The sequence below is a fragment of the Callionymus lyra genome, chromosome 5, assembly GCF_982586985.1.
Source record: "Callionymus lyra chromosome 5, fCalLyr1.hap1.1, whole genome shotgun sequence".
Lineage (NCBI taxonomy): Eukaryota > Metazoa > Chordata > Actinopteri > Syngnathiformes > Callionymidae > Callionymus > Callionymus lyra.
Window position 1 is genome coordinate 32,933,429 of NC_141822.1, and position 15,571 is coordinate 32,948,999.

The 15,571-nt window shown below is 37.6% G+C and overlaps 1 protein-coding gene across 1 annotated transcript in view; it reads left to right on the forward strand.

Moving 5' to 3' along the window:
* filip1l (filamin A interacting protein 1-like) overlaps nucleotides 1-15,571 on the forward strand; it is a 54,204-nt gene that overhangs the window by 28,094 nt on the left and 10,539 nt on the right. The window lies entirely within an intron of this gene.

Genomic DNA, 15,571 nt, shown 5'->3' on the forward strand with positions numbered 1-15,571 from the left:
AGATTATTGAAAATACTTCCAGGGAGAAACTCTGATATTTAGACTTTAGATGTGACACTTACTTCCTGCTGGGATGAAAATAAAGTTTCCAATAGACTGAGATAGTGCAGATTCTGAGTGAGCTCAGGGGAAGTAACATCTTAAAAGTTATATATTTTAAGAGCTGTGTGACTCACCAACTTCATTTACAGTACATCAAATGTTATTTGTTCATTTTTAGAAGGCAACTTAAAAGCCTCTCTCTAAGGCATTAGAGTAGACAGTCAATATAGACAGTGGCGGGACGTGAATTTCAGCCCCAGGCCAGCAGTGATGTCATACTCAGTCCAACCTAAATTAATAAACCTCATAATAGCATCAGTATGACACCACGGCTGGAGAATAGTGAATCACAAGTACAACAGGTTATTTCCAGAGCAAATCAATTGATAAGATCACATTCACTATTTAGAGTAGGAAACTAAGATCACGGGTAAATCAGTCAAAATAAATAATTTATTAAGTCAACCAGGAGTACATGTGAGCTTGAAAAAGTTTGTCCCAAAAAAGTAATATGAATAAAATAAAATAAAATAAAATAAAATAAAATAAAATAAAATAAAATAAAATAAAATAAAATAAAATAAAATAAAATAAAATAAAATAAAATAAAATTTGCAGGGTCCAGGAGTAACTTTTTTCTAAATGTACAACCAAATCTCTACGTTTCCTCCTCCCAACAAATTAGGATATTTTGAAATATTTGTGCTGCTGACAATGTGCTTCTCCAATCACAGGACATGTAAATCTCAGTTTTCGTAAGGCCCGCTAGTTACCCTACTCAATACTGATCCATCCATCTATTCTGAAACATATATATTTGACAACGGAAAGAGTGCTGGCTAAGTGGATATAATATGACAACATACAACATACATTCACTATTACCACTACTAGTATGTCAAGGACGCAGAGAATCCTTTGCTGGCCCTGACGGTCGCCACTGAGTTTAGAGTTGCACCTCTCTATTCAGTGAGGATTAAAGGAAAGAATTACAAGAATCTTTAGATATATGATAATAATTTGATCCAACCTGAAAGTATTATACATCTACTGTCATTCGAAGCAAATATCATCAAAAAAAAATAGGTCACCTGTGCAGACAATGATCTGCAAAAGCATGATGGGCTGTACATGGATTATTGTGAAATAAATGAATTTGGCCTCATCTGTCAGTCATTTATCAACAGTTTGAAGGAGTGTACACTGGACTTTCTTAAACCTCTCTGAAGTCCCAGATGTTCATCAACACTGCAATAAAAGATTGATAAAACCTGACAAACGCTTTGGGCCCTTACATTGAGCCAGCTGAACCCTCCAGAGTGGGTCAGGGGAGGATGACGAATGAGTGGAAAAATCCTTTAAATGGTTGGTTAACTTTCAAGAGCCTCTGGTGGCTCTGAAGTAGACGTAAGAGGAAGTGTCAGAGAGCGGCGGTTCTATACCTCTAGAGGCGAATGTTTTGGTTGTCATGAAGTCCAATGTCAAGAACTTATGAGAACAATATGAGGAACTTTCTGTTTCTATTACAGAAAAAGTTTTGTAGACAAGAATGTGAGAATCAAGATGGTAGGTCATCTATTAGGGGAGTCAGTGTCTGTAAACATTAGCAAGAATGTTGCTGATATTTCCTCTGCAGATAAGAAAACCATATCAAATTTAAGAAAAAAAATAGAGTAAGGCGAATTGTACACAGTTCCTGGTGTTAGATTTACATGTTTTCTCTGAAAATCTTTTTTGAGTTATTTCAAGACTGCTGAGTAATCCAAACCATTGTTTAGCTCTATTTATAATAATTATTAACAGTAAAAAATAATAACTGTATTTTCATTTGTGTTTTAATGTTGCATAACTCTACCAAAGCAAATTCCCAACTAGTGTAACCCTTCACTGATAATGGAAATAAAAAGAATTCTGATTGGAAAAAAAAAAGTTCATCTTGTAGTTTTTTGTGATTATAACCATGGATTAACGCAATGTTTAAAATTGCACAAAATATATTACAAAACACTGTTGAATACATACTGACCTTCCATGACCTGCATCACATGACACAATTCATTTCACAGTAAGGTTTTGAAAAACAAGCCTCCCAGCCCCACTGTGGCGTCAAATAAATTCTCAAGTGGAACATTAGGATGTTCACGAAACAAGAGATCAGAATCACTGATATGTGTCCGCCACATCAAATCAGCACCTTTAATGATAAAGTATTGTATAACAACATAATAATGGTGAGAGAGTCAAGTGAGTCTCTTTTACCATCATCAGAACGTGCACTGTGGCAATAGAGGTTTGATCCTAAATTATTTTTCTTTATACACATGCCATGAGTTCACATGATTCAAAAGCCCAGAATGTTTATGTGAAGTTTAGCATGTCAAGAAGTGACTGTGAGACTTGTGGTTTGGCCTGAGAGCAAAAGCAAGAGAGAATAAATGCCGCCTGGATCTCTCAAATTTGATGTAAGTATAGTGTGAGCTCATTCCAAAACACATTTCTTACATCAAGTCATGAGCTCACGGTTCGGGAAGCTGTGTATTACAGAGGATTTCTTTCACTGAAAAATGCATAAAAGTCAGATTTAACTACAATTCCTCCTTGACGTGGTTTTAGGAGAGACTGTAGAGCAGCCAGATTTGGATTAGACATTTTCAAGTGTTTCATAGTCTATAAAGGGAAGACAAAAACACTAATTAAAGGTCCAACTTGAAACACATATAGCCTTTGTTTAGAGCAAATGTGTATTTAGAAAGCAGTGCCGTGGTTAGCACTGTTGCTTTTCATGAAGAGGGTTTAAAGATCAAACGTTTTAGTAGAGAGTTTGCATGGCATAAACATAAATACGTGTTAACTTGACTGAAGAAAATTGTCTTGATTATCTGATCTAGTGTTTTGTCTTAATGTGTGGCCCCACAGAGCCCAACTGTCTGTGCTGGTCCCCTATTAACAACTGCTGGGATTGAGCCTTTCAAAGTAAAATTTTGGATTAAGACAACAGTATCACATTGTTAAGTCCATTCATTTAACCTCTTATGTTGTCATGTCGTTACATTTCTTCAGAGGAAGTTACTATGCCATTAACTAAATGATTATTATTGCTGACAGATTAATTATATTTGAATCAAATGGTTTGCTGTTAAATCTTGATTACATATTATTCAGTTCTAACCTACTTATATCGTGTAGCAGGTCTAAGAAATAAAGAATTATCTATACATATGTATATATATATATTTATATATATATAAATCATGTTTTAATTTTGACATTATTTCAGTCTACTGTACTGTAAATATAGTCAACAGCTGCTGTTGTATCTGGGATTGAAGAGATAACGTCATAAGTTAAATAACCAGGTCATGTCCGCTCCTCTCTCCTCAATGATGAGGTAACTCCTCAGAGATAGAAGGATGTGTGGGAGAGTACAAATACTCATTTCAAAGTTGTTGATCATTTTTCCAATTTCAGTTAATTCCATGTTTCAACTGCAACAGAACTCACAACTCTTTCTTTGCCATTTGTTTCTTTCATCCTGATCCATGTTTAACTTCTGATCATGAGTGATCCTGGTCCTGTCTTCCATCTGGACATCCCTTGCTGCCAAACTGCTCTGAGCACCTTTTATTGCATCAGTTCCTCTTGGAAAGTGAACAAAATTGCAAGTGATATTTTAGTTTTTATAGCTTTTGGCTCAGAAATGTCCATTACATTCTTTACTGTTGCCATCACCTCTTATCTTGCAAATGTCTACCTCGTCTTCACTGAGGTTATCTAAATTATGCCTACTGTCCTGTTGAAGTATTTGGTTCTTCGTGTTCAGGTCTTGATTCCTGATCTTCTAAACTTAGGGACACTTTCTGAATGTCCCTCTCCACTTTCTTTTCCAATACTTGCATCAAATAGTTTTTTTTAACTTGTTAAATAGCCAATTCAACACAAGGTGTTGTGTAAGTATGCATTTTTTATGTAGTATTGATGCACTCTGCAATCAGGTATCTTAAGCTACACACAGGGACCACGTTAGAAATGCATTGCTTGTCACTGGTTACTTCACAATTGAACTAGACGCGGTAGGTTGCAAAAAAGATTTGTCCTGGAAAGTCTATGAGATAATGACACCACATAAAGAAAATCCTTTTGTTATTAAAGTAAGATCTCCCCAAGGTGCCTGTGAAGTAAAAAAAAAACGAACGCATTTACCATTAAATAGTGCAAATACTTATTCAAATATCATGAGAATTATTGTCAATAAATCTGAACTTGAGGGAACATTAAAGCCTTGTGATATAAGAGCTTTACATAGACATGGAATGGGAAAAATAAATAAATATGGCAGTAAGTTACGTGCATGAATCTTTCTTTACATAAATGTCTTGGATCAGTTGGAGAAAAAACGTATATGCTTAATGACTCCAGAAACAATGTGCTTATGAAGGCTTTCTTTTTCATTGTCTCATAAATCAGATACAAGACTCGCTGCTGTTAATTCAGCTGAAACAAAGTAAAATCAGACGTCCCCAGGTGTCAGATGAATCCGACCCTTGTTCATGTGTGCCTCTGGAACCCCTCCAGATGTGAACCATCTGTTGTGTTCACTCAGTGGGGTGAGACCAGTCGTGTCTATCCAGACGATGACATCATGCCAAATTCATTCTGATGATGGCTGTTTTCTGCTAACCAAAGACTGGAGACATCGGGGTGTCCTCCACATGCTCCTGTCACATTTTTCTTCTGCTTAACCGATTGTTGACAGTAGCTAGAGATGAAGAACGTCAACCTCTCGGCTCGGCCTCCACTAGTTAAGCATTACCAGGTCGTTGATCACAGCGACATGTGAGGAACGCAGACATTCTTGGTGCTGATTAATCCGACGGCCCTGAAGGTTCAGAGACGCTCCCAGTCATAGTGGTGATGTAATACATTGTTTGATACAACAACTGCCATGTGGCAAGACCAGGTGCCATCCTTCACAAATATCCCGACACGTCTGACACCTGATCGTGAGAACCTTTTTAATCTGCTAGATTTAAGCTTCATTTTATTGGCAACGGTAGAACAAATTGATTAACAGGTACAAGTTATTGAATAAAACTTGTAAGCTGTAAACTGGGATCTTTATATAAGTATATTGAAACGCTTGATTCTTCTTTCACTTCTGACTACAAAGTCTTCAAATCTAATTATTCCGCTATTTATGTGACTTGAAATGGAGAATGTTCAGATTTAATGATGCCGACCGATCATCTCGGTAGCAGTTATTACATATTACACAGTGACTAAATAATACGACACATGTGACAGTAGGACAACATGCCAGCAATAAAACTCAAGAGATGTGAATACAGATGTGAAGAAGACAAACAAAATCCAGCTCATGAGATCATCGCAGGTTTATTGATGAAAATGTATTTTGTACGCTCCAAAAGGAAAATCACTGACATTCCTCTTCCATGTCATAGTCTTGTCTAATCGAATCCCTGTGGGAAAGGAAGTGATGTCATTCTCACATTTTGCCACACACGGGATCTCAGTGAATTCCAGCGTCCTCGATCACTATCATTGAAACTGTGGCGTGAGTGTGAAAAGCAGGAGAGCGGAGAGGACAAGAGTCGTGGAACGGGAACATTTGTGGTCACTAAAAACACGAACTTTGCCAAGCAATAAAGTTAGGAACTCCCATCTCATATTTTCACCACGAGGCCTTTACAGAGGCAATAACAGGACAGTGTGGTTCACGTTAGTATAATAGAGGAAATAGTGATGCATAATAGCTGCACTAATGGCTACAGTTTACACAATTGTTAATAATGCCCTCCAGGACTAATTTGTGACAGCGTCCCCTCCTGATGCTCCGAGTTCTCTTCTTAAAGTAACAACCACCTTCTCTTTTAAGTAAGTAAGTAAGTAAGTATGAATTAGATGGTTTATCTAAAGTCAAGATTCTGATTCTATCATCAACCTTGTTGTGCGATACGCCTTCGTCTTCCTCACTCTCAGCAGTTAATCAAACATCTTTCACCAGGTCATAGCTGGAGACGGTCCAATGATGACAACATGGTTTAACTTCTCGCTCTTCACCCAATTTATGCTGACAATTAATGGTGACCATGAATAGGAAACTGAATTAAAGTTTTAGTGGCAAAGTGTAAGCGAGTCTACCGCGATATTAGCTAACAATGTACAGCTAAAGAAGATACGTAGCATGCATTGCCACTGGCCCAGTCAGAAAAGTAGGTTTTCAGAATTTCTGAAGGTCTGGAAAGAACTATTCTTGTACTTTCTGTAAAAACGGAGAGAAATACATAGAGGAAAGTCCGGACAGGTCATTAGTCAGTGGTATATGGCACATAAGGACCGAGGCAAGGGAAACTACCACAGAAGTGGGAAGATGATGATGATAATAATAATAATAATAAAAAAATATATATATATACTGTATATATATACCATGTTGGTGGTTTTGAATGCATGTTCAAGGATTTCTGCAGTTTTCTACCTTTCTACCTTTCTACCTCTTCTTGTTAAAATCATTTGGAACTTCTATACAGTTGCTAGTTTGTAAGGGTAAGATCTCCTGATATTAGGAAAAATGTTTTTAGCTTTAAAACCAGCTTTTATTATTAGCTTTTTTAATTACTATTTAGCTTTATTCCCTAACATATGTTTTACATATTGATTTCCTCAATGTTGTATTCTAAAATAATAAGTTTTAACTTTTCAAGTGAATAATGAGTAACTACTGACACATGTTTTTCTTACGAAACTGGTACAATACTTCATTGCAGCACAGTGTTAATTTGACTCAACCCTGACATCTTCTGTGAGGTTTTCAAAGTCTGATGAGCAGATTTCCTGTGTTTACAGATGGAGAACAGCGTTTACAGATACATCTGACAGAGATTTCCGAGGGGGAGCGAGACTAAGCATCATAAATGAATACTTCAATCTAATTCTGGGTTTAACCTGGTTTGAAAAAGTCAATTTTACATTTGGAAGTGTGTCTTTCACAGCTCTGTGCTTTATAAGTTCGCTGGCTTTTGTATTTTCTCTGACTTGCTGTGTAACAGAAAGCAACTTAGTAGAAAACAATTGTAACATTTTACTAGAGTACTGTTATCTCATTTATTTTATACCTGTCTTTCTATATTTTTTTAGCAAATGTCATCGATAGCAACAAAGCAGTATGTTACACATATTGTTCCTCAACATTAAACTCATATATATACCATTAGTATGGTGAAAATACTTTTTTATTGTTGTGTATTATATTATTTATATATATTTTAATTATATAAACTATACTCTAAAAGCTCTGTAGTTTTAAAAAACACTCAAGAACCAAAGGAGGAATAAATAGTAAAATCCTAAAATAAATTAACAAGTCCGACCAGGGCAATAAAATAATCTAAATATAATGGTAATTTCGATTTTGGAAACTTTTCTACATTATCTGTTTTGTTTATAGTCATACCTGTTTGACCTCATGATAACCTTATCTATTGAATTATTAACATTTCGTGAAAATCCCAACGACATTTGTTCTTGGCAATGGTAAAACGATTTTCTTTTTCACGGTCCTCCTCCTGAACCTGTGAAGTACTGCTCAGTTTAAATATTGTTTGTAGATAAAAGGCATGGCTGGATGTGGCTGTTGGAGCACGTATATTAAGAGATCAGTAGAAGGTGTATATTAAAAGATTAGTCCACCACTCGGAGAACTGTTATTTGCCAGTAGCTGTAAACAGAACATGAGCTAACGTCACACTGTGATCTTTATCTACAAGTCAACATCTTTTAGTGGCAGCAGACAGATCCGCTCACCTGGAGATTCATGGGATCTTCTGTCCTGTGAAGTCAGAGACGATCAGGGAGGTTTAAGTCGGTCCCTGGATTCGCCTGTGGCTTAATGGGAATTTCACCAACGTGGCAACCCCAATGTCATCTTCTAAAACTACCCTAGGTTTTAGCCAACAAACTTTTAGTAAAAGCGTTTCCAGTCTCTAACAAAATGTTGTCGATAGGCCAGAGAGAGATGAGAACGACAAATAAATTAATGTCAAGCTCCATTCTTTTTGTCATGTTTCAAAATACATTTGGGAAATCTACATTTTTTATTAACCTTTGTGTTATCTCAGGGTCAAGGTGACACTAAAACCCCAAAACAAATGTAATTGTTTTATCCTTTATGTTGCTTTTGGGTCCAGATTAAAAACCTCCACCACTGTATCTGACTTTCTGGAAGCCAGGGAAGTCGTTCATCTTGATCCAGAGACAACACAAGGGATAATTGATGGCTAACATATGCAAAAATTAGCTTTTGCCTCAGAAATAAATCATTTTGCAAAAGGTGCAATAATTGAAACTCCATTTCGCAGGTGAAGTTACTCTGGCTGTATTAACATTCCATCTAACACACGACCCAGGTTTTGTTGGGACACTGTAGCTGGATCAACGCCTGGAGAGAACAACTACAGTCTGAGAGTTCACAGTGTCTGTGCAAACAAACGCTTGCAGGGTCTTCTCTCTAATTGTCTGCAGTGGAAATCCTGCATGCTCAGGAACTAATGGTCATCAGATGTCCACGTCCATGCAGAGACACATACACCTGCCACACAGTACACAAACACACACTCACTATTATACGTTACACTAGATGTGAGAAAGGGATGAATGGAGGATTGGAAACTGCATTTATCAAGAATACATAGCGTGAGTAATTGAGAAAAAAACAACACATAAATGAACAATTTTGGGAGAGACGCCTCCCTTTGGTGGTTGGTGAAGTCAACACGAAGGTTCTGCCCGTGGTTCTATGGCGAACATAAAGTTTAAGAGATCTACAATTCAGAGAGAGTCGAAGGAAAACTGCCTGATTACATTTTGGCCACACGGCAGCCTGACCAGGAAAACTGATATAAGCCACAAAAGGCCGGCCAACGTCCACAACAACTTCTGAGCCGTGTAATCACAGTGCTGATCCAATGAGATCACAGGAGAGACACACGGTAGGGTTAACAAGGATTAAAGAAAACTTCAAGGGAATTTCATTGGCGGGTTAAAAGAATTCCGGAGATAGACTCAAAGCGGAGGAGGAGGGAAGAGCACATTTGGCTTTGATTAGACGTGGATGATGTCATCGTAGATGTCAGGTAATCAGCCGCTGGGACTTGTGTATCACACAGTACAGAATGTACGACTGCAGAGCTCATGTTTGTGGTCTGAGCAGCACAATTCACACATCTGCAGTCATTCGTTAGAGAGATGCGTATGACCTCCTCGATGACCATCTGGACTGGACATCACAGTTTGTTTTACAGCCTTGAACTGACTAAATCTCTTCCGTTGTTTTTGTTGTATCTTTATTTATGCTGGTTATAATTTGACCTTCACATTTGTTGTGATCCAGAATCTTATATTCCCTCATTGGTTGTGATTTCTTATCCGCATAGCTTCTTAGAAGGTATTCAGATAAGGTAAAAGGATGAAGTTTATATATTTTTGTCCTTAAATGTATTTATATTTGCCACTAGTTATCCTTACATGGAGGTTCTTGGCCCAATTTTTGGTTAATAATGAGAAGTGTATGTGAATAAATGTTGATGTTTAATGACTGACAAGACATGTCAGTAGCAGCACAAAAAACAAAAATGTCTAAAGAGGTACAACAAAACAAACAAACAATGTATTGATATCTAGCTTTGTGTTCCCAGAGATGTTCAACGGTGAACTTTGAAGTTTCTAGAAGGTTAGATGCGGTGATATAATATTGGCTGGAGAGATATTTCCGTCCTGATCTGAGGGACTGATGAGTTTCAGTAAGTGATTAGAATAAAAAAATGTTTTACTGATTATAAAACACAATACATTTCTGCAGAGGCAGCGTGATAGCATGCTAGCTAGTGTTGATGCATATTTACCTGGAGAACATTAACGTCTGACTCCTGATTCAGGTCAAGACTCTCTACTATGGTCAAAAGATGTCACTTGCGTAAGTCAGTGTTAAAATAGTTTGGATGCTCGAACTGTGCAAACATTCATCTATTCTAAAGTGTCTTATCGCAGACGTCACCATCACAGTGGACTTTAATCCACTGACCTGGTGTTGTATTCAAAGGATTGCCAAGAAACTGAAAAGGCACAACTGTTCCTCTGGACTTAACCAAGTAGAACCGCACACGTTGCTCATCAAAACCGGCGCCAGAACCTTCACATTCCTCTGCATATTGTTATTCCACAGAGAGTAAACAATACATCTTCACCTCACACTTTTTGTGGTTTTGTCACAGCAAACATGTCTGTGTGACCTGCTTTGGTGGATCCTGCCAAACATCTGGTTCAAGTCCAGGCAGCTTGAAACCCCCAATATGTCCAGTTCCTCCAAATAGAAGCTACATTTAGATGAGTAAACTGTTTGTTCCAGGAGCAGGAGAACTGAGAGAGAGGGAGAACTAAAATACATCATCCTCGAGAACTGAAACCCAGTTAGCACTGGCTGCACCCGGTGACACTGAATCTGCGGATTGTGAAATTCTTCTGTATAAATAGCATGAAATCAATCCTGCTGAACCCGACTGTACTCGAGGGGTCTCTGACTCCTGAAGCCACAACGCTGAGTAGCTCCAAGCCACTTTAAAGACTCGCTGTTTGAAAACACTCAGTGATTGATGGCTCAATGTTCAGGATGGACAAGAATGAGCCTGACGTATAAAACCTTCAAGTCCTAAGATCATGTTCGAGCATTGACCTGCTCACCCTCTGACGCTGTGTTCTTTAGCGTTCGTCAAAAACTGTCAGGCAGCAAACACTCTACTTTCAACGTCAGTTCTTGTGCAGGCAAGACTATTTTGTACTAGTTTGAAGGAATAATGTCCTCTTGGGTTACTCACTCTATTACTCCAGACTGCTACATGTAATAGAAGTGATCGATTTCTGGCATCTTCTGAATATGGGAACTGAATTGAAAGACTGTGTTTTGTGCCAGTTTGAAGGCAGTTGTATGATTCATATTTAGAGATAATTGTATTTGGTTTATTTTTTCTTAACATCGACTCAAGTGTTTGTTAATTCTGTTCATGCAATTATGTGTGGACATGTCTGTTGTAAATACATTCAATCAAATATTGTATCCAAACAAACAAAAATATGTGCAGCAAACGCAAGATCACGTAAACGCCGAGCCAGTATCATGAGACACATGGAAATCTTTAGAGACGGGAAGTGTCTTCAGATCAGTAGAGAGACGATGAAAACAATGGAATACCAACATGATGTTATATTGTTTTGTAGAATGACATCATAAACACACATAATCACAAAAGGACTAAATTACTTTCCTAAACAGCTCTTTGAAAAGACAGACCACTGAGGTCAGAACATGAAACATAGTTTTTCATCCATCCTGACCTTAAAAGTTGTAATTTCACGGAATATCTTCATTGATGCTGTGTTGAGTCAGGGTAGTTATTTAACTAGCTTGGCGCCTGTTTTATTGTTCTCTTCAGTGACAGCAGTTGATTTGCACAGCGTCGGTCAACTCAGTGAAATACTTCCAAATAAAAATCTGATGAACTGAGTTTTACACAAACCAGAAAACTCTGTTTGTCTTGGCCCGGCTGCCAGAGCTCATAACATTTAGTAGCACTGAGGTCAGCCATTGTGAAGCTGTGACACATTTTATTTAGGGGGCAGGGATCGTTCTTATTGTGTGCTCACACTGCTTGAATCAGACGTAACGTGTCTCAACACTTTTGCCGAATGTGTTTTTTTCTTATAGGCTAATACAGAGAATTAAGTATCTATGCTACAAAATATTGAGAGCAGTTTCTTTCAATTTCTTTGGTACAACTACAGGACGAATATAATGATGAGAGTATAATTTAAGAGCTGATATATAGACATTTTTCGTGTTTTTTTTATAATAACCATAATTTGTTCTGACATGAATAGCTATGAGATTGTAGGAAAATAACTATTTTAGCCACTACATGTCCTAGTCGATTACATTATATGCACAGTTTCTACTTGACTTATAGCAAATGTTTTTGATGAACAAGTGAGGTCATATTTTTTATTAATGATTATATGATGTCAATGAGACAAATGAGAAATAGCACCCAAATCAACTGCTTCAACGTAGCATAGGTTAGTTATTAGTTATTAATGTGATATAATCAAACTGATATAATCAGATTTGATTGAATATTGAGGCAGGGGTAACACGAGTAACACTCACGTGATTTTTGCTTCCCCTGCTGAAGGAGCTAGCTATGGTGTGAGGACGTGTTGCTATAGTTGTGGATGGCGGAGGTTGGTGTCACCCCCAGAACTCACTATAGGACTCTAAATAAAGATTCCTTCAAAAAAATGATTCTGTAGGTCAAGTAATGTGCAGCACTGGCTGTAACAAAGGCAAATATCTCAGGAGTAGTAATGAGAAACTATTTTGAGTTGGCTGCAAAGAGAATCTGTTACATTGAGCGACTTTCCTGGAGGAACAGTGCTAAGTATAGATTTTAAATGGTGACAAACTCACCAACAAGCTATCTCTGGGGCAAACGTAGATGCTTGAATCAGGATAGGTAGGACAATGTAGCAGTGTTGGCTGCTGAAAAATATTCTAGGTGGGGCTGTTTTCCAGTACATTTCCCCGCATATACACTGAAAGAATCTGTCCAAAATAGACTTATGTTAGAGAAAAGTATTTACATGTGGAAATCAACACTTTGAAATCTAAAGATGAATATCACATGTTTATTATGCTCCTAAATAAAAATACTTTTTAATTATACTATAATATACATCATACAGAATAAACTAAATTATTTAAAAATGAATGGAAAACTATTAACAACCTGTCACCTGCAAAAGAAAATCAGATATGTTTTCTACACACTCATCACAAATAGACACTGCAAATAACAAATAAATTAAAAAAAAAGAGGAAAATTGAAGAGCAGGGGACCGAATAGGCAAAACCACGGGTCAGTTAAAAAGATAGTGCGCATTACAATGTGAGCTATCCGAGCTATTAACAAAGCACAAAAAAAATTACCATTATGCAACTACTATGGTGCCTTTTTCCAATATCATGTTAACAACACTGGCAATACAAGGTTCTGGTTTTATTGCCAAAGTTGGATGATTTACAGAGATCAGTAGGTGGCGCTCTCAGTTTAAGTAATTTCATGTTGTGAGCCAAATGTATGAAGAAGAGAGTGACATTAAGTGGTCTTTCAAAATGATGACACTGTATCATTAAACCTGATCAGTCCATCACAAGGTTCCTTACTAAATGAAAAAATAAGGACTATTTTTCATTCCTACTGAAAAAAGACTCCTGGGAAAAGATCACAAACAAACTGGGACCTCATTACACAAGTTAAGATCAAACCTATTTTTGCCTCACAGGTCTAAACGTGCCTTCAAATCCCTCTACTGTGGTATATTTCAAAACGCAGATGATAATACAGTCTTATTTTGAAAGTCTTCAAAGAAAACAAAGTTATCACAAAAGTTCAATGTATTGATGACAAGTGTTATTATCAAATATAATATAATTCAACCTTGTCCATGCTTCCAGTCCTGCTATTAATTATTGATGTATATTGAAGATGATAGCAAACATTTCCTTGACCCGAGGTTGTAAACTGTGAAAACAGTTCAGGTGACCTCTTGACCTCCATGCAGCTCCTCCACAGAGGCACAACAGTCTTGAGACAATAGAAGGACTGAGATCCTCCTCACGAGCAGCAGTGAGACAGAAACAATTGGTCATGACAGTGAAACAATGAGCCTCAAATACGTGGCCCTGTTAACATGTTTAAGTCGCTGCCTGGAAACTTGATGTTTGTCCGTAGCTTCATCCACAGCCTCTGAGCTCCTGCTCTCTTTGCTGGCTGCTGATATTCAACAGCAGGGTTGGATTTAACCAGACCGACAACTCCTGCATTTTAAGTAGGTGATAATTTGATATTAAAGCCCAGTATTGACCTGAGGGAAATAAAACTGCTACATTCAGATGATCATTATGTGATTACATTCTTAAAACGCAAAAGGTCATACACATGTTTTTGTCCAACTCAGTCCAGGGTTGAATGTTCTGAGATCATCCTTGTTGACACATTAAAAAACATCACATTTAGTCCATTTATTAATGTAGTTTATTTATTCATGTACAGCTTTCACAGACAGACAAATCACAACACAGAGTAAGAAAAAGCAACACCATCAACCCCCCAAGTCTACTTGAGTTATGGTAAATCTTACGAAGTACAAGCTGCTACTTTTTTGCATGCTTTGAACCCATCCATGCTGCTAATCTATTGGTTTTTCTGGAGGCGCTCTAGCAGGAAGCGCAAAAATGATAATGCATCTAGGAAAATTAGACCTATTTAGATTATTTTCCACATCATACACATCCATGATGCAGCTTTTCAATCAAAGGTGTACCATCTGGCTGTCGAATAAGGAAATCGATGCTGCATGTTAACATGGCATTGATGGTAAGATCTTGGAGACGGAAGCGTAAAAATACTACTTTTTACTGCTATATTACAAGCTATGTTAGAAAAAAGAGCATTTATCTCATTATTATTGCATATCTATGTACATTTTTATGCCCTATAAACCTTTTTTTAATTTAATTTAAATGTTGAATGTATGCAACTCTATAATCTGGAATCATAGAAATACAAACTATAAAAAATACTTCTTTAATTATGGTTCATATTAAATGATACTGTTATTTTTCAAATCCTCAGTCGTCAACAGAACAAGGACTATGGGTGTCCCCACTTTCAAATGCTTCGTTCCTGCATGCAAGCTTCTTCTAGAGAGACCTTGATAATCTACCCCTTTTTAAACTGTTTAAAATAATATCATGTCCAAGTTATCTTCATTTGAATGGAATATATCATGTACTTGTCGGTCTCCATTGACCCCCCTAGGAAGGAAGTAAAGGGGTGAAGAGAGGGTCCAAGTGCTGGGCTTCTCTCAGCCAAGAAGGTAGAAGTACGAGGTCAGAGTCACATATCAAGCCCTTAAATGATGTCAACATTCCGAACATTCCCCAGCCCAACACTGAGCCGCGAAGAGTTAAATGTACAGTTGTGGGTAGAACAAATCTTTCCCTCTCACACACTCCTGCCTGTTCACCTGCAGTAATGATTTAAGTTGACAGGACCAGGAGGAGGTTCTGTAACTGGACCTCCTCGTCTCTCTTCACCCAGACTTGTGCCTGCCGAGCGCTGACAGAGCCGCCACATTTTTCACACATTACTCCAAAAAAAATCCTTTCCCTACTCAGCCACATCCTCTCGCTGTTGAAAGTTCATCCAGCACTTCACACACACACACACACACACACACACACTCTTCAACAGGCAAACACACCCCCTCGTGTGAGCGTGTGCGATGCAAAGCTCCTTATAAGGACATGCTGATGATGTAATGGTCCATAGGCAGGAGCACATCCCTTATTGTTTGGTCTGAGAGCAGGAATGTCCACAGAACAGCTCAGACACCAGAAGAG